Source organism: Eubalaena glacialis, chromosome 3 (assembly GCF_028564815.1).
Source record: "Eubalaena glacialis isolate mEubGla1 chromosome 3, mEubGla1.1.hap2.+ XY, whole genome shotgun sequence".
NCBI lineage: Eukaryota > Metazoa > Chordata > Mammalia > Artiodactyla > Balaenidae > Eubalaena > Eubalaena glacialis.
The window spans coordinates 161,574,589-161,598,925 of NC_083718.1; the positions used below are offsets into that span (position 1 = coordinate 161,574,589).

General features: G+C 46.3%; 1 long non-coding RNA gene across 2 annotated transcripts in view; it reads right to left on the reverse strand.

Annotated features, from left to right (window-relative positions):
• Positions 1-5,976: 5,976 nt before the first annotated feature.
• Positions 5,977-24,337, reverse strand: part of LOC133088684 (uncharacterized) — an 85,158-nt gene continuing 66,797 nt past the window's right edge. The window contains exons 3-4 of one of the 2 annotated variants that reach the window (XR_009700538.1): positions 15,758-15,932; positions 5,977-6,044 (exon numbers count right to left, since the gene is read on the reverse strand). This is a non-coding gene — a long non-coding RNA (uncharacterized LOC133088684). Of the gene's footprint in view, positions 6,045-8,625; positions 8,660-15,684; positions 15,933-24,337 lie in introns of those variants that run through there. The other variant, XR_009700539.1, reaches the window with a different exon arrangement.

Consider the following 24,337-nt stretch of genomic DNA (forward strand, 5'->3'; position numbering starts at 1 on the left):
TATAATTAGAAAAAGAGAAAGATTTCAAATCAGTGTCATCAGCTTCTACCTTAAGAACTAGAAAAAGAAGAGTAAATTAACCCCAAATCAGCAGAAGAAAAGAAATAACAAGAACAGAGCATAAATCAATGAAATAGAAAACAGAAAAATAATAGGGAAAATCTATACAATCAAAAGCTGGTGCTGTTGTTGTTGTTGTTAGAAGATCATTTTTCCAAATGACTGTTGGAAACATACCAAATGAATAGGATGCAACAGAGCACAAACTTTGGAGTCTGACAGTCCAGATTTCAGTTACAGCTTGGATATTATTAATTATGTGATCTGGGATTGTCCATGTTACAGTTTCCTCATGTATAAAATAGAGATAATAGTACCTGTCTTGCACTTTCATATCCAAGTACACCTTGTTTTATTGTGCTTTGCTTTATTGCATTTTTTTTACAAGTTGAGATTTGTGGCAATGCTGCATCAAGTGAGTCTACAGGCACCATTTTTCCAACAGCATTTGCTCATTTCATGTTTCTGTGTCATATTTTGGTAATTCTCACAATACTTCAAAGCCTCCACCAACAAAAACTGTTATGACTTGATGAAGCCTCAGATAATGGTTAGCATTTTTAGCAATAAAGTATTTTTTAATTAAAGCATGTACATTGTTATTTTAGACATAATGTTATTGCACACTTCATAGACTACAGTATAGTGTAAACATAACTTTTATATGCACTGGGAAACCAAAACATTCGTGTGACTTGCTTTATTTCAATATTCACTTTATTGTGGTTATCTGTAACCAAACCTGCAATATCTCCAAGGTATGCCTATATTGCTAGTGGTGGTGAAAATGTAATACAGTTGGCCCTTTGTATCCATGGGTTCCAATCCACAGATTAAACTAACTGCAGAGCATGTCTCATGTTTACAGTCTGTGGTTGGTTGAACACACGGATGCAGAACCTATGGATAAGGAGGGTTGACTATAGGACTTGAGAATCCTCGGATTTTGGTATCTGAGATGGGTCCTGGGGTCAATCCCCTGCCGATACCGAGGGACAACTGCAACCCCATAGAGCCAAATTTGTCAATATATATCAAAAATTTAAATGCCTTTACCCTTTTGCCCAACAGTCCCAGTTCTGGGACTCTATTTTTTCAATAGGTCTTTTGAGATATAATTCCCCTAGCACACAATTCACCCATTTAACATGTAAAATTCAATGACTTTTAGTTTATTCACAGAGTTGTACAACCATTACCACAAACTATTTTGAAAGATTTCTATCTCCCCCAAAAGGAAACTCCATACCTATTAGCAGTCACTCCCATTTCCTACCAATTCCCTCAGCCCTAGACAACCACTAATTTAATTTCTCTCTCTATAGATTTGCCTGTTCTGAACATTTCATATAAATGGAATCATACAATAGATAAGCATCTGTGACTGGCTTCTTTCACTTACCATAATGCTTTCAGTTTTCATCTATGTTATAACATGTATCAGTACTCTATTACTGTTTATTGCTGAATAATACTCCATTGTATGGATATATTACATGTTTATCCATTATCAGTTGATGGACATTTGGATTGTTTCTAATTTAGGGCTATTAAAACAACACTGCTATGAACATTCATGTAAAAAGTTTTTGTGTAGACACATGTTTTCATTTCTCTTTAGTATATGTGTAGCAGTAGAATTTCTGGGTCAAATGATAATTCCATTTCTGGCATTTTGAAGCGCTTCCAAACTGTTTTCCAAAGTGGCTGCACCATTTTACATTCCCACTAGCAATATATGAGAACTCCAATTTCTCCACATTCTCAACAACTGTTAGGTATCTAATGTTTGTGTCCCACCCCCCTAAATTCATATGTTGAAGCCCTAACCCCCAGTATGGCTATATTTGGAGATAGGGCCTGTGAGGAGGCAAAAGGTTAAATGAAGTCATAAGGGTGGGGCACTAATTCTATAGGACTGGTACTCTTATAAGAAGAAGAAGAGACACCAGAGCATCCTCTGTGTGTGTGTCTCTGCACACGCACAAAGAGTCCATGTGAGCACACATCAAGATGGCAGCCATCTACAAGCCAGGAAGAGAGGTCTCACCAGAAACCAAATGGCCTGACACCTTGATCTTGGACTTCACAGCCTCTAGAACCCTGAGAAATAATTTCTATTGTTAAACGAACCAGTCTGCAGTATTTTGTTACAATAGCCTGAGCAGACTAAAACACCAACACTTGTTATTGTCTGTCTTTTTTATTATACTATCCTAGTGAATGGGAAGTAGTATCTCATGGTGGTTTTGACAGCTAGTGATGGTAAACATCTTTTCAGGTGCTTATCAGCCATTTGTATATCTTCTTTAGAGAAATGTCTGTTCAAATATTTTGCCCATTTTTTCAATTTGTTTATCATTTTATTGTTAAACCTACAAATACTCTTACACTCATATAAAATGATGCATATGAAGTCTGTTTGTTGCAACAAATTGGAAATAACCTGGGTGTTCATCATTGGGAACTGTGTAGTTCATCCACACTATGGAATATTATGCAGCTGTAGAAAAGAAAGAGAAGGTCACAGAGTAATTTATGAACAGTACCCTAGGATATATTGTTAAATGAAAATAAACAAGATGTAGAAAATAAACAAGATGTAAAAATAAAATATATATATTAAAATATATACAGTATTCTTCCTTTTTTAAAGAAAGAGGGAGAAATAAGAATATATATATATGTATATTATTAGCTTATATTGCAATAAAGAACCATTGGAAGGATCCACAAGGAATTTTTTTAAGTGATTACTAATGTGGTAGAAGGTGGGTAATGAGGTTGACAGGAACAGGGATAAAACTGAGACTTATTTTATAGTTTTATGTAGTATTTTGATTTTTGAAGCATTTAAATGTGTTACTTATCCCAAACACTCAAGATTGAAATACGAAGAGTTTAAAATTTCACTAAAGTATAGCAGGTGTTTCCCCGAGATGTAGGCCTCATTCTGTTCCCTACAGATGGACATCCGTCATAAATGGGAGGAGGGTGGGGCATGGCCACACAAAGTTCCTGGCTTACATCATTCTGGATCACAGAAGAAAGAGAAGCATTTTCTCACCCAGCATTTTTAGGTAAAAATCTCAAGGAAGGACCCTGTTTGGTTCTGCTTGAGTCACATGCTCATCCCTGTGGCAAGAAGCAGGAACTGCAGTTTGATGCCCCATCAGTACCACAAGGAGTGGAGGTACAGTGGGAATGTGATTTCTTCAAAGTAAGAAAGATTCTATTAACAGAGGGGGCAAGGGACACTGTACGGATCAAAGCAACAGGCATCTACCTGAGCAGGGGAGACAGGCAATATAAAAAGACAATTCTTAGAGTGTGGTGCATGCCATGACATAGGTGGGCACAGTGTGCTGTGAGAGCCCAGAGGAGGCAGCAGTTTAGCCAGGAAGACTTCTCGGAGGCGGTGATGCTCTGGCTGAGTTTTAGATGATGAGCAGGACATCTTCAGGGAAGGGGAAGAAAGAATGTGGACAGTGTTCCAGGCAGAGGGAAAGGCAACATGAGCAAAGACCAAAGAAGGAAGATGGTATTATGAGCTGAACTGTGTGCCCCCCAAATTTATATGTTGAAGCCCTAATCCTCAGTACCTCAGAATGTGGCTATATCTGGAGATAGGGCTTTGAAAGAGGTAATTAAGTTAAAATGAGGCCATTAGGATGGGCCCTAATCCAGTCTGACTGGTTTCTTTAAAAGAAGAGGAAATTTGGACATACAAAGAGACACCAGGGATGGGTGCACACACAGAGGAAAGACCACGTGAGGACACAACAAGAAGGCAGCCGTCGGCAAGCCAAGGAAAGAGGTCTCAGGAGAAACCAAATCTGCTAACACTTATTGCTTATCTTGGACTTCTAGCCTCTGGAACTGTGAGAAAATTAATTTCCAATGTTAAGCCCCCAAGCCTGCAATCTTTGTTATGGCAGCATGAACTGATCAATGCAGGCAGCATGATGCATTTAGGAATTTCTGGCTGCTCTGCCTTCCTGGGCCACAAGGTGTGAGGCAGGAGTGACAGGTTCTTATGCAGGACAGTTACAAGCACAGCTCTGATCTGGGAAGCATGTAGATTAGTGGATATAAAAAGAGCTTATGTTTCCTGAGTGTCTATTCTGCCAGACATTGTGCTCAGTTCTCTACATGCATTCACTGGTTGAATTCTCACTACAGTCCTCTAAGTGCTGCTATCACCCCTTGGTACAGTAAAGAAACTCAGGCACAGAGAGGTCAAGTGACTTGCCCAAGATCACACAGCCAACAAGTGATGAAGCTGGGATTAGAACCCAGGTCGATCTGATTCCAGCCCTAAGGAGGAAGGATACTTAGAATTTGGTGCCTGCCTGAAGAGGTGGGTGGTGGAGGAGGATGCGGACAATGACGGGTTTTAAGCCCGAGTGCCCAGTGGATGGTAGTGCCACAGGCTTCTGAGAGCCGGGAGAGCGTGGGCTTGAGACTTGGGAAGTAGTGTAACATGAATAGGTCAGTACATGAGACTTGAAGCCAAAAACCTGGGTTCAAATCCCAGTGCTGCTTCTACATGTGGCCTTGGCCTTTCTGAACCTCGATTTCCTCATGTGGGAATAATAGTAATATCTATCTCAAAATACTCTATAAATGATATCTAACATTCGTGTTTTCTGAAAATTCTCAATAATCATAGCTACTGTTGCCATTACAACCACAGGGAGCGTGTGGGAAGTGCTGTGCTCTCTTGGGTGGTACATTTGACCTCCAGACATACTTGCTGCTTCCTGGAGCTCTCCCCCGCCACCCCACTGTGGCAACCCTTCTGTGCTTCAGGGCCCAGGCCTGCTTCCTCCTGGAAGCCCTCCCCACTGCTGCTGCTCAGGGTCCTCTGACACTTCAATAACTTGTCTCCAAGTAACTGTTCTGCCCTGGTTCGTTGCTGAAGCAGGGGATAGGAAGGACTCCATCAATGTCCATGGTCTCTCTCCCTCCCTCCTTCCCTTCCTTCTCTCCTTCTTTGTCACTCTTCCTCTAGAAATCCGAGGCATCCTTGCCATCAGGTCCTGCAACATGATCACTAGGGTGACAAGAAACCCCAGTCTCACTTCTAAACACCTTTGCTTTCCTAAAACCCAGTCACAAATTGGAGTGATGTAAAGCAAAGAGTGTCAGAGGTGGGCCTCTGAGACTTGGGTGGAGCACAGGAGCCCCACTCCCTCACAGGTAATGGCCCGGTTAGCCGTCTCAGCCTTAGCTCGGCCCCCTTCAGACACTGCATCCTTCATTCCTGGGGCCTGGCTTCTGACCCATAGGGGCTCTCATTTCCTCCACGTGAGCTTTACGGAGTAAGGATCAGGCTGATCCAAAGCAGATCTCCTAGGGTCTGCCTTGCCCTCTGCTGAGGAATAGGGACTGATCAAGCACCTACGGAATGCTGGGCCCGGTACTAAGCGCAGCCAAGAAAAAACAAAAGAATCAGAGAAACAGCTTATCCCTAGGGGCTGAGGGCAGGGCAGGGAAGTGGGCTGGGAACCAGGGGAATAGCCCCCAACTCCCACACCCTCTACTTCCGACAGTCTCCACGGGGTGAGAGGTCCAGGGGGCCTTCTGTCGGGGTGGGTAGGGGTGAGGGAATACTCTTCCAGGGCTTCCAGGCAGTAGCCTCCCAAACACACACCCTTCTGCGCCCCTCCTCCTTCACCCTCTCCCACGCTGTCACACTTTTTTTTTTAATATAAATTTATTTATTATTTATTTATTTATTTTTGGCTGCATTGGGTCTTCGTTGCTGCACGTAGGCTTTCTCTAGTTGTGGCGAACAGGGGCTATTCTTCGTTGCAGTGTGCGGGCTTCTCATTGCAGTGGCTTCTCTTGTTGCGGAGCACGAGCTCTAGGTGCGCGGGCTTCAGTAGTTGTGGCGTGCAGGCTCAGTAGTTGTGGCACTCAGGCTTAGCTGCTCCGCGGCATGTGGGATCTTCCCGGACCAGGGATCGAGCCCATGTCCCCTGCATTGGCAGGCAGATTCTTAACCACTGCGCCACCAGGGAAGTCCCTGTCACACTTATTAAATGAGACAATCTGAGCAAAGCACTTAGCATCCTGCCTGGCTAACAGGGAGCCCTTGATAAATGCTTGTAGTCACACCCCGTCCCCCACATACTGTCACACTTTCAGGCGCTCGGACTCCCGCGTGCCATTCGTTCTCCGATACACCTCTCATCCTCCAGCTACACACACACACACACACACACACTCTCACACAGAGGTGCACTCATGTCACACACGTACACACCCTCCCACCCCACCCCATTTTCTCTCTGTCCTGAACTCCCCCTGGCAGGCTGTGGCACGTGGGCCAAGAGGCCAAGTGGCCAGCACAGGGCGGTGGGAACAAGCTCGCTCCCGCGGCCAGCCCCATCACAGAAGCCTGAGTCTGGAGAAGCCTGGAGAAGGGGACCGGAGGCTGGCAGGAAGGGTGGGAAAGGAGGCGGGCGATGAGGAGGGCTGGGCCAGGCTCACCTCAGTCTTTTCAAGTGAGAAGTCTGGAGCCCGAGACCAGCCTTTGAAAGCAACACTGGGGGTGGGGGACAGAGGAAGTGGCACGAGGCAAACTGAGCCTCCACGGGACCAACCTAAGCTGGGAGCTCGGGTTTGGAAGGGCCATTGTTGACCTACAAGGCCTCTCCTACCTCAGGTCAGCACCAGGACCCTGCACCTGATGGGTCTCAAGGCTGACAAGGGCCTGGGAGGGTGAGAGGGGAGGAGATCAATGACTTTGCCCTCCTCCCAGCTCCACCCCCAAGCGTCATGTGCAAGAACCATGATCCTTGGACAGAGTCAGAGACAGACAGGCCTGGGACAGACAGACAACCTATGGAAATAAACAGGAATGGCGACCTGGGTACCAGAAGAGCAGGAAGGGGAGGGGAGGGGCTGAGTTCCGGGCCCCAACACGTACTCAATACCCTCCGTGGACACTCAGCATGGACGCCAGACACAGATATATAGACACACAGCACAGAGACATAACCCAGCTCGACAAACGCAACATCAGGACGTGTAGACACACCACACTTAGCTGCACTGTGCAGACACCTCTCACCCAGCTCACATACCCACATACACACAATACACTCAGACACAGCAGTGCACAGAGCATCCCAAGATTCACTGGACACACACCCCAGCCAAAGCCCCACACAGCCAGCAGAGATGTTCCCTCCGCCCACACTGACAACCAGGCACACACTATTTAGGACACAAAGGCATAGGCACACAGACATATATCATCTCAGGGACACACACACACACACACACACACACATACACACACACACACACGTGTCCAGACATGTCGACACTGCTCCCCCCACTCAGCTAGTTCTGGGGTTCTCCTTCCTTTCTCCCCACTGCTTTTGCTGGTCTCTGTTTCCATCCTGTGTGTCTCTCCAAGACTTATTAGGCCAGAACCCTTCAGTCTTTAACACTTCCCCATTCCTGGCCTCCTTTCTGTGCCAAGGATTCATGCATGCGTGCACACCGTGAGGTCATGGGGTGCCCTGGGGAGCAGTCTCGGGCCAGAGGGCGTTCCTCTCTCACTTTCACCATCTGCAAGGCTGAGGGTAGGGATTTCAGCAGGTGACTGCCCCTCACCCCAGAACTTGGCCTCCTGGTTCCTTGATCAGCCCACTGGAAACCTCCCCCCCCATCTGCTCCTGCTCCTCTGGCCGCCTGCTTGCAGTTCCAGAACACACTGTGCTTTCCCTGCACCTCTGTCTTGGTACAAGCAGCTCACTCCGCCTGGAGCACCCTCCCGACTCCAGCTGCCAGTGCTCCTCATATTTTTGAATTTCATGGACCAGTTAAAAACTTCAAAAGAAAGTTTGGGAAATGACAGAAGGTTGCCAAGTTTTCATTTCATTAGGAAGGATATTTAAAATATAACTACCATCCTCGATCCACCATCGTTTCATAAAAAGAACCCTTTAACACCCACAAAGTAGGACGGCCTTAATCTCAGGATAAAGGGTAATCCTTTACGTTGAACACATTAGCTTTATGTAAAACCCACAGCATTGTACTTCTTTTTCTCATTTCGCCCATGAAGCACTGGAAGCTTCATCACAGATCCATGTTTGGAACCACAAAGTCCTCAGCTCACAGGGCACCTCCCCCAGGAGGCCTGCCCCACCCAACCCCTCTCCCACCCCTCCCCCAGAGTTGGTCTCACTGCCCAGCAGGCTCTCTTGTGTCCTGTCACTATAGCCACATTGTCATGGTTTCCCAAGGGCCGACTCAGTTAAGCACTACCAGGTGCTTAAAACGGATTATCTCATTTTATCCTCATAACCCTGCAAGGTGAATATTTCGTAAGCGTCTTCCCCCAGTCCTGCACCCCGTGCTGGAGAAGCTGATAGAAGGTAGCAGTTCTTTCTTTGGAAAGAACCGAAAACACAGGTCTGGGCTGCAAATCCAGGCTCTCCGCTTCCTGGTTTTATGATTGGGACAAGTCACTTCACCACTCTGAGTCTCAGTCTTTATCATCGATGAAAGAGGAGCAACAATTCCTACTTCACAATGTTGTCCTGAGGGAGTGCACGTGGAGCTCCTGACACAGCACCTGGCACGTGGAAGACACTGGGCAATGTGAGTTACTCCCCTCCCACGTCCCCAGGCTCCCCTCCCCAACCCTGTGACTTTCCCTATACCTCATTCTCCCGATTGCCTTCCCACATTTCTTTCCAGGCTCCTGTGTTAGACCCTACTGCTTTTCTTCCCTCTGAAAGTAGGTCAGCTCCAGGGAAAAATCTTTGGCCCTCCTCCCTCTTCTGTCTACTCTCCCTCGCTGGGTGATCTCATGCAGTCCCATGGCTTTATGTATCGTCTAGGCACTGACTCCAAATTTTATATCTACAGTCCTCATCTCTCCCCAGACCTCCAAACCTATATGTTCAACAGACACCTCCCCGTATAGACCTCATGGGTCTCTTGGAGTTTATACATATAAAATAGAGACTTGATTCTTCTCATCTTAAACCATTCCTCCACCAATTTTCTCATCTCAGTAAGTCACACCATTATTACCCAGTTGCTCAAGCCAAAAGCACATTTGATTCTTCTCTCTCACCCCTCACCTACAATCATCAGCAAATCTCACTGCCTCTTATCTCCAAAATATAGCCCAAACTTTTCATTTCTCTCCATCTCCATTACTCTCACTGGAGTCTGATTTCTCATCATCTCTCATCTGGTTCACACCAGTAACATCCTAACTGGTGTGTCTGCACTTACTTTCACTCCTTTAAAAGACTGCTTTTAAAGTACATCTTTAGATCAGTTAGGGTGAGCCCTTCAGCTTGGTTCTTTTTAAAAATTTCCTTGGCTATTCTAATTCCTTTTTATTTTCCCATAACTTTTGGAATGAGCTTGTCATTTAAAAAAAAAAAAACCTGCTGGAGTTCTGACTGAGATTACTTTGAATATATAGATCAATTTAGGCATAACAGACATCTTAACAATATTAGGTGTTCCAGTCCATGAATATATCCTATCAGTCCTTTGATTTAGGTCTTCTTTACTTAAATACTGGATAGTAGTGTTCAGTACAGAGGTTTTGCATGTCTTTTTCTAAATCTATTTCTAAGTATTTTATGCTTTTTTACTATTATAAATAAGCTTTTAAAATTTCTCTTTTCCAATTGCTTACTGGTAAGATACAGAAATACAACTGGTTTTTGTGTATTGACTTTGTAACCTGCAAATATGTTAAATTCTCTTATTAACTTTGGTAGTTGTTTTGAGAATCCCTTAGGATCTACAAATAAAAATAGTTTTACTTCTTCCTTTCCAGTCTTTATACCTTTTATTTCCTTTTCTTACCTTATTGCACTCACTAGGATTTCCAGTACAATGCTGGATAGAAGTAATGAGAGCAAGCATCTTTGCCTTACTCCTGAAGAGGAGAAAAACATTAATTCTTTCACTGTTAGGTATAGTATTAACTGTAGGTTTATCATAGATGTCCTTTATCAGGCTGAGAAAGTTCCTTTCTATTCCCAGTTTGCAGAGAGGTGTTTTTGCTTTTTAAATCATGAATGGGTGTTGAATTTTGTCAAATGCTCTTTTTTCTGTATCTTTCAAGATAATGTTATGGTTTTTCTACTATATTCTGTTAGTGTGGTGGATTAAACTGATTGGTTTTTTAAATATTAAACTTTGCATTCCTAGAATAAACCTCACTTAGTAATGATGTATTCTTTCTTTTATATGTTGCTAGGCTTGATTTGATAATATTTTGTTAAGGTTTTTTGCATCTTTGTTCATGAGTGATATTGAACAATAATTTCCTTCTCTTGTAATGTCTTTGTCAGGTTTTTGCATCAGAGTTGTATCAGATAAGACTGCTATAAATTCTTTGCAACTTTCTTTTGAGAGGTAGAGTCTGATTCTCTTCTTTTTGAATATGGACTACCTTAATGACTAACTTACTTGACCAAGAGACGTGCCCTTCCAAAGCTAAGTCATAGAAGCTTTGCAGCTTCTTCCCAAGCCTCCCGAAATACTCACACTTAGAGCTTCAAGCTGCCGTGTAGGAAATCCAACCACGCTGAGGCCACCATGCTGTGGGGAAACATAAGCTAACCAGGGGGCCACGTGGCGAGGGAGAGAAAGATGTCCAGCAATTTACAGCCTGGTGTTACAGCTGGTGTTACAGCCACCAGACATTTGAGTCACCTCAGCTGAGGCCCCAGATATTGTGGAAGATAGAATAAGCCAACCCACTGTGGCCTGTCCAAATTCCTCACCCTAGAATCATGAGATATAATAATAATAAATTATTGTTTTAAGCCACTACCTTCTGGGATAGTTGTGCAGAAATAAATAACTAGCAGAATCATTTATGCTGGGCTCATAAATGAATGGGGGTATGTTCCCTTGTCTTCTAGTTTCTGAAAGAGTTTGTGTACAGTTGGTATCATTTATTCCTTATATATTTGATAGAATTTATCAGTGAAGCCATCTAGGTGGGAAATTTTTATATTATGAATTCAATTTCTTTAATAGATATAGAGCTATCCAGATTTTCTGATTTTTCTTATAGAATGATCTTTTTAAATGTCAATAAATAACATCACTCCCCTTATGGAAACCTCCAATGGCTTCTCCTTGCACTAAGAATAAAATCCAAAGTCACTTTCATAATCTATAAGGCTCTTTATGATCTGGCTCCTGCCTGCTTTACAGATCTCACCTGGATCCACATTCCTGATATTTACCGGGATGATTCCTTAATGCCGTTTAGATTTCAGCCCAGGTGCCACCTCCTTAGGGAGGTCTTTTTGAACAACAAATCAAAATAATCTCAATCATTCTATATCACATTATCCATTAAAAATGTATAGCATTTATCACTATCTGACATTATTATTAGTTAACTCATTATTTCTACATGGTCTCTACCATGTAGAATTTCAGGTCTTTGTGGCAGTGACCTTGTTGGACTTATTCACAGCTGTGTCCTTAGAGTCTAGGACACCTTGTCATAGAAGATGGTAAATACATATTTACTAAATTGTTGACTTGTTGCCCTGGAATCCCCAGTCCTGACCTGGGTGTATGGTGTTGAGAAGATGCTGGAAAAGGGGGTTTGAAGAGTCTTGGCCTCTACCCTGATTAGTCCCTGGAAATGGCCAGCATCAGGTACAAGAACAAGCGGTTTTCAGGGGCCTCACTTTGCCCACAGGCTTTTTTTTTCTCCTACCAGGGTCTGACTCCAACCTGGCTCCCTCTTCCATCACCAGCAGCTGGAAGGTAGCTTAGAGGCCATTTAGGAGAAGGATCCAAGCACATCACCTGGGCTCAAAGACGTGGCTACTACTTCTAGTTTAGAAGCCCCTTAGTCTACGTGTCTTTGAAAAAACCACTTCCTCCCTCTGGCTTTCACCTGACACACTGTAGACACTCGATCATTTCTGAATAAAGATCCATTTCATGCCTACATTTCTATGATTCTATCTTACCCCATGCCCTTGTTACAGATGAGGAAACTGAGACATGGAGAGGCTAAATGGCCCTACCAGTGCCACAGAGTAAGTTCCTGGAGGTGCTGAAGCTCATAGATTTCCCCCTCGATTTATGATCCTACCAACAAGGGCATCAATTTCAGAGATTAACAGCTGCAAATGATGGCATCAAGTCAGCTACCCCAGCAGCTCTCCGAAGTGCATCTCCAATTCAGGTTTATCTTCATTAAGCAAGTAATTCATTACCGGGCGGTAAGCATTCACATCAGAGTGAGAATATTAAAAAAGTAATTATATTTTTCACAGTGCAGCTTTCTGGGTAAATTGTATGCAAATTACTGTCTAAATCAGGCTGGCAGAGCCTGGGCAGGTCTCGGCGCTCTTTGAGGGGATATTTTGGAGGCTGGACCAGTCACCTTCTGCTCACCTCAATGAGTGTCCAGCATGGGATCTTGCATTCAGTCAAGGAAAGCCCAAAAATAGTAGTAATTATTACTTCTTAACTCCATCAAGCCTCAGTTTCCTCATCAGTAAAATGGGGCTCCTAGTAGGACTAAATAAAGGAATGGAGGAGACAATCTCTAGCATAGTATCTGCCTGGCATGGACATGAGAGGCACACGACCTCAGGAAATGGCAAGACAGCTTCAGGGAGAGGGAGCTGTATCAATGAGGCACTGAAACCTACAGGCCCAGAGAGAGGGTGGGGGCAGCTGCTGGGGGAACGAGGGAAACTGGTGAGGGGTCAGGAGGCCTACCTTCCTTCTCATCCTGGCTCTGCCACCAATTCACTGTGTGACCCCAAATTCACCGCTTCTCCTCTCTGGGCCATACTTAATACACAGACATAATTAAACCCTGAGTAATCATCACCCAGCAGGTACCCACAATCCCCCAGATAGCACTGACCTCCAACCTCCGGGAGTGAGAAAGTTCATGCTGGAATAGGGTGCTTGAAGTGCAAAGACATCAATTCTCTTAGTTTACAGGTGAGAAAAAGAAGCCCAAAGAAGGGTGTGAATGACCCAAGGTCACACATCAGGTAAGTGATGAAGCCAGGACCAGAATCCCAGGCCAGGGCAGTTCTAATATGTACTGTTAGTACCCATCTGTCAAATGGGCACTTTAAGGCCTGCACTGGAAACTGTAAAATGCGGTGTGCACATTGGTATCATCAATTTTATCTCAGGGTTGGAATACAATCCTGGGATTCGATCCAGGGCAGGTTACTTCCTGTCTGAACCTCAGTTTCTCCATTTGTCAAATGAGGCTGTTGGAAGAGATAGCACTATGGGCTCCTCCCATGAAACTCAGAAGGGAGGATTTTAATGACATCTTTTCCATTCCCTCCCTCTGAGAGAAGCCCTGGGGCTTCCCAGGGACTTAAAGGCAGAAGTGTCTGGGCCTGCCCAAGGGGGTCTTGGGGCCAGTTCCCAGCCTCCCCTGCCCACACACTGGAAACCTGCTGGTGGTGATAGCTTGGGAAAATGCACCATACCCTTGTGAGGGGGGACCACCTGCTGAACAGCCCAGAAGCCCAGAGCCCCAGGCCATAGGGCCAAGGCTACCCCAGAGACAGTCTCAAATTGGGCCACACAATCCGTGCAAATGTGCCTATAATGGGGCACAGCGCTATGTTGGGGGCCAAGGTACTGCGTGGAGCTCCATTCACTAACACATAGCTACACCCAGACACACACTCAGGCTGGCACACACAGCTACACGCAGGGGTGCTCAGACAGGAAGATACGGCCAGATACGGCTACACCTGGTAACACCTTCACACACTGTTAGGGGCACCTAACAATACCTAGCCACAACTAAGTCCTGGGTAGTGGTCACCCAGCAGTGACATCTAGACACAGACACTCAGGGAGAATGCATGGCTCCTTTCTGACCCAGCTCCTATTCACAAACCCTCACTTGTGCAGACCCTCAATCCCACACCCGTGGGGCTACTGAAAAGTCTTATCGCCACCCGCAGGCAGCAGGTTCCAGGAGGCACAGGTGAGCACCTGCCTCTGCCCATGCGCAGACACGCATCGCTGCGGCTCCTGTATCTGTGAGGTCCTGCTGTTCTCATGTCTTCCTCAGGCATCACTTCAGAGATCCAGGATTTTCGAGAAAGGCCAAGCCATGGCTTCTGCCTCCTCCCAACCTTGACGTCTCTGAGACACAGCCCAGGCAGCAACCAACCTCGGACGGAGCCAGTCAGGGATCCTGTGTCCTCCACAGAGGCTGCGGTTGGGTGGGTTAAGGCCTGGCGTGGACTTTCAGAGCTTTCTCCGGGCTGTGAAAATCCTCCCTGGCTTTGGGCATTTCCTCTTTGGCTGGCCTTTCTTTAACTCATCTTTCTGGAAGAAACTCAAGGCTCTCCCAGAAACCTTTCAGGACCGTGCCTGGCATGGTCAAGCCTTGACCCAGGAGTCAGGAGCCCAGGTTCACAATCCTGGCTCCTGTGCGTACACACTGAGTGACCCTGAGCCCATCTGTGGTCTCTAGGCCTCAGTTTCTCCTTCTGCACCAAGAGGGTGGATGGGGTGGGGTGGGATGAGGAGGACAGCATTGAACAGAGCTTCAAAGGCCCCCTCTCGTCTCAGATTTCTTGAGCTCTGCTTTCCCCAAGGGCCAGGGCTGGTGACTGAAGCAGCCAGGACTGGACCCTAATCTCCTGCCACCTGCTCTAGTGTTCTCACCACACGGCAGGCTTCTGGCCCCAGGCCCCTAGCAAAGGCAGAGCAGAAAGAGCAGTGGTATTTGAATGAGAGAGAGAAAGCTGTGGGCACACACTGTGCTTGAGGGCAGGGATTTCCACTGGATCTGAAGTTTCCACAGGGTGTGGTATACAGAACTCACTTAACAACGTTTGCTAAAACCAATCCAATCCACTCCTTCCTAGCTCTGTAGCCTTGGGCAGGCAACTTGGTGTCTCTGAGTTTTCTCTAAGTGTCTTCCACTATAAGACGGGGATAACCGCTCGCTCCTGGTTACAGGTACTCATGAGGACCCCGCAAGGCCCTGCATGAGAAGGGACAGCACCTGCCCTAGAGGGGCCCCGCCAACAGGCATCCCCACCCCCTTCCCGTCCTAGCCTCTACTAGGAGTGGGACTCCCTGGAGCCCTCCCGGCTTAGAGAGGAAGGCTCGCCACAGGAACACGATGGGGAGAATGCTCAGAGGAGGGGCCATGCCCGCCAGCATCCTGACAGAGCTTGGGCTGACCGGAGCAGCTTGCTTCTCATCCTTGCCACACCGAGGGAGTGGCAAAGTCCTGAGCAGGCAGCTGGTCTGGGGGGAAACGAGAGGGAGATGCACACTCACTGGCTCACCCGCAGATACAGGGAATCCTAGTCCCGGAGGTCATAAGCCGTAAAGCATCCACCAAGGAAAGGGATGCCCTCCCTATCAGCCCTGGCAGGCTTCCCCCAGAACAGGTTGCTCACTGCCTCGCAGGGCTGCCCGTTCTGTGGCCTGGCACGTGCTGAGCTAAGCCTGCCTCCCTGGAGATTCCCCCTCTTGGTCCCAGCTCTGCCCTCCACGGCTGCATGAATGCATCCGCTCCTTCTGCCTCATGACAGCCCCAGGACCTGCAGACCAACCCGGTGCCCCACCACTGCCCTTTACCTCCTGGACCTTCTTTGCAGGTCAGACAGCAATTTGGCTGTTGCTTCTGTAACAGGGGTCTGAATCCTCTCACCTGCTCAGACATGTCCCTCTGTATCTAGGCACGTGCTCACGTGTGCACACACATATATGCACCTCCACTGGGCCCCCTTCCCAGATATAGTCCAGCCCAGAAGGGCACATCGACCGCCTCCTGCACAGAGCCGCTGCTCCTCCACTCCCGAGTCCCCACTGTGGCTGGAACTGCCCTGGAAGACAAGGAGCAGGGAGAGATGGAAGCAACCTGAGAGGACACATCTCCCACCGGGAGCCCTTCCTCTTCCCCCACCCCCTGCCTTCTGCCACTTCCCTATGTCAGGGCCATGCTGATGACACCAGAGAATCCATCAAATGCCACCCCCGTGTCAGGTCATGTCACAACATAATTAAAGCATTAGATCTTCGTGATGAAGCCGTTGCCATGAATTCTGAGAGTGACTGATCCAATCTACAGAAAGGGGAAATTTCTCTCCACCCGCCACAACTGCCACAGCTGCCTTCCCTCCCCAAGAAGGGAGACAGCATTGCTTGTGCTATTTAGGGCTCTGGACCTCGGGCTGGGAGTCAGGAGCTGAGCTACGAGGGAGGAGGGTCTGGCCTTGTGGTGTGTGCCCCTCCTGCCTGTGGGTCCGCTGGGGACAGCAGAGACTGGAGACCTGGGAACTCCTCCGAGCTCAGTCACTGAGTCAGTCTGTGACCTTGGGAAAGACACTGCCCACCTCTAGATTTCAGTGCCCTTTTCTGTAAATGGGATGTGAGGGGTTAGGAGGGTAGGGAGGAAGACGACTTGATCTCTAAGGATCATGGAGGGAAAAGAAGCAGGAGCCCAGGGGTCAGATGACTTAGGTTCAAATACTGACTAGCTGTGTAGCCGTGGTCAAGTAAGTTCTCTTTTCTCATTCTCCTCACCTCTAGGAAGGGGAAATTATTCATGCCTCACAGGATTACTGTGAAGATGAAATGAGAAGAGGAATGTAAGGGCCTAGCACAAAAGAAATGTTTCAGCTTCTCAGTGGCCCCCATCCCTATGCTCTTGGATTCAAGGTATTGGTCAAGGGACTGGATTTAGGCCTGGTCTTTCTTTGCTCAGGACTGCTAAGTGTGGGCACAAAAAAGCTTGGACTGCAGCGCTGGAATGCAGACAGAAAAGACGGAGCAGGCGGGAACACAAGAGTTGTCTCTGTCTCAGCTCAGATGACGTCACCATCCAGAAGTCGGATACAGGAGGAACAGGAGCCAGGCCAGTGCGAACGAGGGGTCGGGGATGACGCAAGGGAGAGAGAGAGAGGTACTGATGGGTTAAGGCCATCACCCTATGGTTGGCATGTCAGGAGAGGGAGTAGGTAAGAACCAGGCAGGTGGCCGGAGCCTTGGGAGGTGGCGGCAAAGGCAGAAGCAGGGAGACAAGTCTGAGGCCATTGCAGTGATCCAGGCGAGCGAAGAGGGTGCTCGGGCTGAGTTTGAGCAGGAGTTGAGGGGTGACTCCAGGGTCCTTGGTCTGAGCAACCGGAAGTGACCATTTATGGAGCTACCGTTTATCAAGTTTGAGAAACTGTCTGGGAAGAAGCTCGAAAGTGGTCATTAGGAGATTGTTTAAAGTTGAAGATGCCTAATAGATATCCAGGTGGAAACGCTGAGCAAAGCGGGTGGATACACAAGTCTGGAGTTCAGGGCAGAGATCTGGGCTGAAGAAATACACTTGAGACTTGAGAGTTATCAGCAGATAGATAGTACCTAAAGCCATGAGCTTGGTGGAGATTCCCTGGGAAAGAGAAGAGGTACAAGGACTAACCTTGGAGAACTGCAACGTTAAGAAGTTGAGGAGATGGGGGGGAACCAACACTGGAGACTGAGTAGGGGAGATCAGTCTGGGAAGAGGAAAGCCAGGCCAGTGTGGTACCTTGGAAGATGAATGAAGAAGGAAGGAGGAGGAAGTGGTCACCTGCATTAAGGGTAAGATGAAGATTGAGAACTGGCCAATGACAATGTGGCGTAAATATGTTTTGGATGAATAAACCGGGAATAAACTGGGGTGCTGGATGGGTTCTGGGATGGAAACTGGCCTCATGGATAGTGAACGAGGTGATGATGCCAATTAAGCAGTAGTCAAGGAGGCTTGGGATCAAGCATCCAAAAACCAGGTTGGAAGCCCTAAACCCTCCCAGCCTCAAGTCAGGCAGGATTGGTCCTGCAAACCGGGAGGAGACCCAGTGCAGGTAAATCAGGTGATGGCAGCTATGGGGGGAGGGGGGCCTCAGAGGCCAGGCAGGACCTGAAGGTCAAGTGCAGACCACAGATTCAGTGGCAGAGGCAGAATTCAAATGCCACAAAAGCCTGCTGAGAATGTGTTACATGCCAGGCACTGTGCAAAGCACAGTAGGGAGAACCCAAAGGCAAAAAACATGGCCTTTCCTGGAGACATTTCCCAACTAATGGGGGAGAGAGACAAATGGACAGATGACCCAGGTGCATGATAGATAGTGCCAACCTTTCATGACTCCTTTTAGGGCCCAGACAAGCTCCTGGAACTTAGATCTTACCAGACCCCATGAAAAGAATATCTCCTTTCTTCTGAAAGGCTCTTCTGAGCCATCTGGGTTTTGAGTTTCTGATTTCAGACCTTACTTCTTCATTCTCTTGTTTTTGGCCTCGCCCTCTGGATTTGACCCGTGGGGTCTGCTTAAGCCCTGATCCTTTAAGGCAGTCACTCATATAGGCACCTAAAGGTGGGCTGCAGACCCCAAAAGAGCTCCTGGCCAGCCTCCCAGACACCCCTGGTTTGTTCTGAACCTGCTTGCACACCAGTCCCATTTCAGTCGTGCTTCCTTTGTGTGGATGACTCAGGATCTTGACTTTCTGGGTCACATACAAGCTCCTCCACTTCAGGCAACTTCAGCTAATGGGCCCCACTCTAGCCAAGCCCCTTCAGGCCCAACTCCCAGGCCCCCAAATTACACCATGGTTGAGTCTGAGTGTTGTTTTCCGAACTATACCCTTGGCTCTGCTCACCAAGGAACTGATTCTCCTTCCTGGCTATGAGGTGTGTCCACTCAGCTCTGGGCCCTCCTGGCCTCCACCCCTTTGAGCAGCATACCCGCTCTGCCTAACCCCGTCCCTCGGGTGGAAGGCAGATGGTACAGGAGAAAAACAATGGTTGCGGGAGCACAGAAGGGGAGCAGACTTGATTCTAGCCCAGGGGTTCTGAGGCCTCTTCCTGAATACGGCACACTGAGGCTGGCTGGGTGGGTTTTGGGCAGTGCAGGTATCGCTGCGGGGTCTGTGGGAAGGCATCCCGGATGGAGAGTTGAGCACGAGCAAAACACGAGGTATGAGGGAATGGTCTTCTTGGGGAAAATGTATAGTGAGATGCTGCCCCGGGTAGAGATGGGTGCCCAGGAAGAGGAGGCTGGAAGGTGGGTGGGCTACAGCCACCTGCTACAGCCTGGAGGCTGCCAAGTGCAGCGTATGCAGAAAGTCCTCTGATTTTTCTAAAGCCTGCCCTGAGACTGGTCAGCTGCCTAAGATCCTCCTAGCTGCCCAAACCTGGTGTTCCTGGCTCTGTGACCCAGCACCTTCCATCCAGGAGACACCCAAGTCAGGCTCCAAAGGCCCTGCCAGGTGTCTTGGGGTAAGATGGAGGTTGAGTCTCTGAATAACTCCCCAGTTTACTGTACCTGCATCTCCCCTGGAGCCTAGAGTCAGGGTGTCAGAGGTTTAAAGAAGGAGATTGAAATCATATCTCGGAAGAGAAATCATGTAAAGGGAGAGAAGCAGAAGGTCCTATCTGGAGAGCTGGGGTAGAGGAAAGGAGTCACTGATGGGACAGGGGTTGGGGGAAGAAGACACACGGAAACTCGGGGCACAGAATTAGGATTGGGATGGACCTTCAGAGCATCCTGTTCACCCTTGTGCAATGCAGGAGTCCCTCCTCATCATCCTGGCCTACCCCCACATGCACATCTCCACTGACAGAGCACTCACTACCTCCTGAAGTAGTCATTTTTTCCTTGGTCAGCTCTGAATTTTCCTAAGTCTAAATCTGCAGTTCCACTCAAGGTCAGAGTTCTATATCTTAGATGCCACAGAAATGATTCCATTTCTCCCTTCATGCTGCAGCCCGGCAGAGGTTTGAGAAGGCAGAACCTGGCTACTACCCCCTGAGGATTTTCTTTCTCATGAGGTTGCTGAACCATCTTGGGAGCCAGCCTGTGGGCTTGTAGTCAAGTCTTGCATCTTAGGTCACTATCTGGAGTGTGCAGAACAGCATCTATGCCTGAGTGTGCGCCCGGATGTATATGTGACTAGTACCACGTGTACACTTATGGCTGGGGGTTTGCAGGGGTGCAGACCAGCTCCGCATCCGTGTGTAAGGAAAAGCATCCCTTCATACGTGCCTGGGCTAGGGTCGTGTGTGAGCACCTGACCACGTGTGAGTATTTATGACCGTGGCCGTATGTGGGTAGGAGGGCTCGCAGCCATCTGCCCATGAAGGGTTGGGTGTGTATGACTAACTGTGATCACAAGTGTGATTCTGCACATGGAGGACTCGTTAGCGCTCTATGTAGACATGTCCAGCCAGGTATTTGTGGGTCCATGGCTCTGGTTAGATTGTCTCTGACTGTCTGGTTGTGACTCTGTGTGTGCAGAGCATGTGTGCGACAAATTGGAATTTAATGCATATGTGAGACTATGTTCGTGACAGATTGTAATTTAATGTGTTTGAGAGACTGGCTGGGGCTGTGAGCATGTGAGACTGTTCCATGTGCGCCTGTGCACGAGGATGTGGTTGTGTGTGTACGTGCTTGGATGCCTCCATGTAGCTATGTGTCAGCATCGGTGGCTGTGTGTGCGACTGTGGCTCAGCGTGTGTGTGTGATGCTGCAGTGTGTGTCCGTGAGTCTCTTCTGCGAGTCTGTGTGTGTCTGAATGGTGGTGGCTAAGTGCAAATGAAGGTGCCTATGCGTGAGGGTGAAGGTGGGAAGGGTGAGGACAGTGCAGGATAAAGAGGGGACTTGCTCGAAAAGGTCTCCCCAACCCCATTTTAATCAGAAACGGAGCAGCTGTTAGTCTGAATAGACACTGCACAACGGCAGACGTCTTAATCTCTTCTGCATTGTGATTCACTCGGAGAAGCCCTATTACTCAGCTTTTGATAGGAGCTTACTTGTCTCAAGTGTTTTCATTATTGCCCTAATACTATCTATTAACATACTGGAGGGAGCTCGCTGCTGTCTGGAGATGGCATCACTGGGCTTTTAAAGATTATGGACCTTGCAAATACATAACATTTTACTGCCTTGCAGACGTAATTCACTGGGAAAAAAAAAGTCTCACGTAAATAGATAGGTAAATAGATAACCAAGTGGGGAAGAGAGGGAGCTGGAGGGGGAAGGAGGATGTATGACCCAAACGCACTGTCATCTCCAGCTCAAATAATCGCCTTTCTGAAGGGAGGAGCCAGACAGACATCTGTCTCATTTGGGGCACCTCTAGCCTCAAATCCTTCATCCCTGGGTATCCTGGGGTGGGGGGACCTCCTGGGCTTCTCTGAGGGGTGCAAGATTGGGGCAAGATGCAGGGAAGTGTGTGGTGGAAAGACTGTAGGATTAAGTGCCAGGGGGCCCAGGCTCGAACCCCAGTTCTGCTGCTTATCTGTGGGGGACCATTGTTCCCATCTCTGTGCTTTGTTTCCTTAACTGCAAAACAGGAGTCTGAACTAGATCATCTAAAAAGCCAGCTCCAAGGTCTCAGTTCTAGTCCCAGCAGGGGCTTGAATCACAGCAATCAGCATTAACTCATCAACCTGGATTCCTGAGGAAGAAAAGGCTGAAGTATCTCCAACATCTCAGAACTGGCAAAAAGCAAAATGGTCATGTAATCCAACCACCACTTCTCTTCCTGTCGTGTGAGTGCACACCCATAGTGATAGGAATCTCACTACTTTCTTTTCCTTTTTACAAAATGAATATGCCTTGCAGGGTTTTGCTTGTTCTTGTGGTCCAAGATGGTGTTTGAAGCACATGCAAACCTTCCCCTTCTTCTTCAAGTTTCATTGAAATAATAGAAAGATATGTAAAAAGAATACATCCCAATACAGCCCAAGAAAACTAGAAATTATGGCATCATAGGAGATCAACAAATTTGAAGGCTTTCTGGAAGATAAAAAGCAGACAGAATCAGATTTATGGAGAAAAACAGAGTGGTTAAATTAGCACAGAATAAACTGGCTAAAGAGATGTAAACTATTCTTTCCAACAGAGCCTTGGAGAGACTCCAAGTACAGGGGGCAGGGAGCAGGCCACAGTGCAAACAACAGGTAAAGAACTGTTGAATTAACAAGTGGCCAGCCAGCCCCTTCCTCTCTCTATATATACTGATAGAATGATTGGCTGTGGAATTTGCCTCTGATATGGAAGCCTGGTGGACTGCTTTCTAAACAACATGAAAGATCTACCTTAGGAGGTATGATAAACTGTTACATTGGTGGCAATGAACCATCCATCTCAGTAGTCACATCCTTGTGGAGTTCCCTGTACATTGACTTTGGACTTGGCAAGGTAACTTGCCTCCACCAATGGGATATCAGCAAGCACGATGCAATTATTGGGGCTTGTCTGCTTGGAATACTCTCTCTTGGACTCTTGCCACCATTCTGTAAGGAAGTCCACCCTATCCTCCTGGAAAAAGAGGTTCTGGAGGATAAAAAACCACTTGGAGAAAGAAGCCACCTGGTGGAGAAACTAGGTGCTTCAGCAGACAACCAGCACAGCGCCAAGGCCCCAGACATGAGAGGAAAGCCATCTTAGTCCTTCTAACCCAGCCCAGCTGCCGGCTGAATGCAGCAATGTGAGTGGATCCAGTCAATGCCATGTGGAGTAGACGAATGATCCCAAGCAACCCATAGAATCATGAGAAATAACAAATCGTTGTTGTTTTAAGGCACTAAGTTGTGGGATGTTTTGTTATGTGGCACTAGATAACTGATACAGAGGGATGACTATGTTGGTGTTGAGGCCAGAGAAGCAGAACAGAGTTAAATCTCTGCAATGGACATGGGACGCAGAAAAGAAAGAAAAGACAATGAGGCAGTCATGCTCAGCAATAAAGTCTGTTAAAGTACTTCACACAGAGAATAAAGTCTTCCTTACTTCAGTAACCACAGGGTCCCCAGCCTGTCTGTGTGTGGTCTCCTCACTCTTCCTAAAGGGAATCCAACAGTGTGCAAGCCTCTCCCACTCTCTCACGTACACAGAGCTGCAGTCTCCCTTTTAGGAAAGGCCCATCCTGGAAGCAAGACTACACAGTCAAAAGAAACTCACACTAGTCTCCTGAATATATTAATCAACCTAATTTTAAATTTACAAATCTGAAATAACCATCATGAATCACCTTTGAGGCAAACCAAGAGCATGAGGAAGAACAAAATGAAAAACGCAAATAATTCATCCCAGAGGAATTTGAGATAATGTAGGAGACAGAGGGGAACTTTAAAAGAATTATAGGTTGTATCCTGAGAGAGATCCAAAAGAATTTGCATTTATAAAATAAGAGTAGATTTCTATAGAAAACAAGTAATCAAATAAAAAGAAATAATCCTTGAAAATTAAAAACCTGAAGATAAAGTCAAGGAAATTTCCTGGAAGATAGAGTGAAAACACAAAGAGATAAAGAAAAATATGAGGAAAATACTAGACCTAATATTTATCTCATAAGAGTTTTAGACTGAGATAACAGAGAGATTAGTGATGATGTAATCACTAATGGTATAATTTTTAAATATTTTAGATTACAGAAAAATTGAGATCTGAGTCCTCAAACTATAAAAAGACCCAAGTGGTAAGGAGAAAACACACATCCTGGTGACATTTCTAAATTACTAAACAAAAAGAAAATTCTCTAGGCTTCTATATTATTTTGAACCTGCAATTCTACACCAGCCAAATTATCAAGCATGAAAGCAAATCTAAGATATTTTCTGATAATAAAGGACAAAGGAAATTTACTATCCATTCACTCCTTCTGAAGAAATAATTATACACTACAGAAGAACAAAAAAAGGAATTCAAAAAAGAAAATGTTAGAAATATATTTTTTTAATTTTAGAGAAAAGAAACCAGTAAATGTCTGAGTCTGAATAATAAATGAAAATGAATCTATAAAACTTCATACAATTTTTAAGAAATGATTTATTTCAAAAGTGTAGAAATAAACTAATAACACTTGGAACTAAAATTTCAACAAAACATGAAAGATAGGAGGAGGTTTAAAATACTATTGGAAGAAAAAGTGCTTAAATAAATTTATTAAAAATTTAGAACACTAGAAAAATAGAAATAGTACTTATAACTTGCAAAAAATAGAGAAAAAATAGAAATAAAGGAAAGTTGATCCATCAAACAGAAAGCAGGGGAGAAATCCAAACATATCGAAACCACAATAAATATGAATAGGTTAAACTCCCCTGTTAAATGACAGAGACTCTCAGAATGGGTGAAAGAAATCTCAACAACATACACACATAAATGTATATACACACATGTTCACACATAATGCAGTTATTTTAAAGAGTCACATTTAAAAAATATAATACCAAAAAGATTAAAAATAAAGTAAT